The sequence below is a fragment of the Acinonyx jubatus genome, chromosome B3 (assembly GCF_027475565.1).
Source record: "Acinonyx jubatus isolate Ajub_Pintada_27869175 chromosome B3, VMU_Ajub_asm_v1.0, whole genome shotgun sequence".
Classification (NCBI taxonomy): domain Eukaryota; kingdom Metazoa; phylum Chordata; class Mammalia; order Carnivora; family Felidae; genus Acinonyx; species Acinonyx jubatus.
The window spans coordinates 50,518,207-50,520,473 of NC_069386.1; the positions used below are offsets into that span (position 1 = coordinate 50,518,207).

General features: G+C 38.7%; 1 pseudogene; it reads left to right on the plus strand.

The window, feature by feature from the left end:
* The first annotated feature begins 611 nt into the window (after positions 1–611).
* On the plus strand, positions 612–1,007 carry LOC106967268 (40S ribosomal protein S15a-like; annotated as a pseudogene).
* The last annotated feature ends 1,260 nt before the right edge of the window (positions 1,008–2,267 follow it).

Consider the following 2,267-nt stretch of genomic DNA (forward strand, 5'->3'; position numbering starts at 1 on the left):
TACATCTGGCCTACACAAAAGCCTTCCGTCCTTCATCTCCACCCACTTCTCATACACGCATACACACACAGCTTTGCTCTTCACTCTGACATTCAAAGCAACAAACCAACTCTATCTCTCACTCCCATTCTCCCACAAACACGCCCACTACCACCACCAAACTGATATCCAAACCACATCACATAGTTACTGTGCCCTGAACAGATTTAGCATGCATCCCTTTCTCCCCCTTCCTGCTTGGAAACCCTTAACCCACATCTGCACCCATCAGAGATCTACCAATTATTCAGTATCTTTTTCAAATCTTCTACTTCTGGGAGAACTTCTCATGTCTTCCAAATAGAATTAATCTTTTTCTTATAGGTTCATTCTTTTAACTCTTCTTCCACCATTCTTACAGCACATCTACAGCCTATCTTTTTTATAATCACCCAGAGATATATCTTCTTTTCCACCAGAACATAAGCCCTGGGAGACAGAAACATGTCATATTCATCTTTCCTTCCCAGGCAATACTTAGAACATGGTAGGTACTCCATAGATTTTTGGGTTACAGTAAAATGCTCAACAGTTTTTCAAAAAAGATAGGAAAACTGTTTCCACCATCTGTCTGTGCCACCATAATGGTGCACATGAATGTCCTGGTGGATGCTCTCAAGAGCATTAACAATGCTGAAAAGAGAGGCAAATGCCAGGTTCTTATCAGGCCATGCTCCAAAGTCATCCAGTTTCTAATTGTAACGATGAACCATGGTTACATTGGCGAATTTGAAATTGTTGATGATCATAGAACTGGGAAAATTGTTGGGAACCTCATGGGCAGATTAAACAAGTATGGAGTGATCAGCCCCAGATTTGATGTACAGCTCAGAGATGTAGAAAAATGACAGAATAATCTCCCATCTCACCAATTTGGTTTCATTGTACTTACCTCAGCTGGCATCCTGGACCATGAAGAAGCAAGATGAAAATACTCAGGAGAGAAAATCCTAGGATTCTTCTCCTAGGAATGTACTAGATGTGCAAATAATATTCCTCAATGGAAAAAAAATGATATGAAACTATGAACAAGGTATAATATTAATTAAAAAGCAAAAGGAGAAAAATGTTTATACCATATTGCTATCTATGTAAAATAAAATCACATATGGATAGAGATAATATAGAAAAACAGATAGATTGGTCTCTGATACATCTTTCAATGGATACACACACACATACACACACTCACATAACTGATAAAGTGATTGCCATTGAGGAGAGGGCAGATACACAGGGTCAGTGATGGGACAGAGACTTACTCTCTCTGTATACCATTTTATACTGTTTGAATTTTATTATCATTGCATATATTACCTTGTGCATATATTACCCACATTACTTATTCAAAGATAACAACTCAATTGAAACTAATAAATGTTTGATTTTAATTGAAGCTGAACTGAACAACCCTGAAATTAATAATAGAACTGGCTAGAGTAGTCAAATTATCCATTCCCAATGAGTTCAGCATTCAGAGTGATTTTATTCCTCTAATTATATGGTGATCCAATGCCAAGTTGAATTCATTAGTTTTAATAATAGTAATAATGAATATGCTTATAAAATTAACAGATCAGATACAATTTTTTATATTGAGAAATTTTTTCCAAGAGTGTTTAAATTCTATGAGCTTAGAAAATCAGTTCACTAACAATGTGAGCTCTCAGCAATCATTTTTTTACCCAGTATTATTATTGAAAAGTGTTGACAAATGCCAAAAGCTGAAACATTGCAATAAATATATCATTAACTCTTAACAATTGTGTAACAATAAACCCTTGTTGGGAATGTGTGCATAGAGGGCATAAGGGGGGGCCTGGGTGGCGCAGTCGGTTAGGCGTCCGACTTCAGCCAGGTCACGATCTCGCGGTCCGTGAGTTCGAGCCCCGCTTCGGGCTCTGGGCTGATGGCTCGGAGCCTGGAGCCTGTTTCCGATTCTGTGTCTCCCTCTCTCTCTGCCCCTCCCCCGTTCATGCTCTGTCTCTCTCTGTCCCAAAATAAAAAAAAAAAAAAAAAAAAAAGTTGAAAAATTGCCCTTACAGTTCAAAGTATAATATAGCCTGAGAAAGCCCTCTCCATGAACTGGAACATGGTATTTGTAGCTAAGAGGCTCCCCAACTGGCCTTTGTGGTCAGGTTTGCACAGGTCTATTGAGTAGGTCACCCCTCTTCTAGTTTCCACCATCCTTCTTCTACTTTCATACAATGAAACCACCCACACCACCA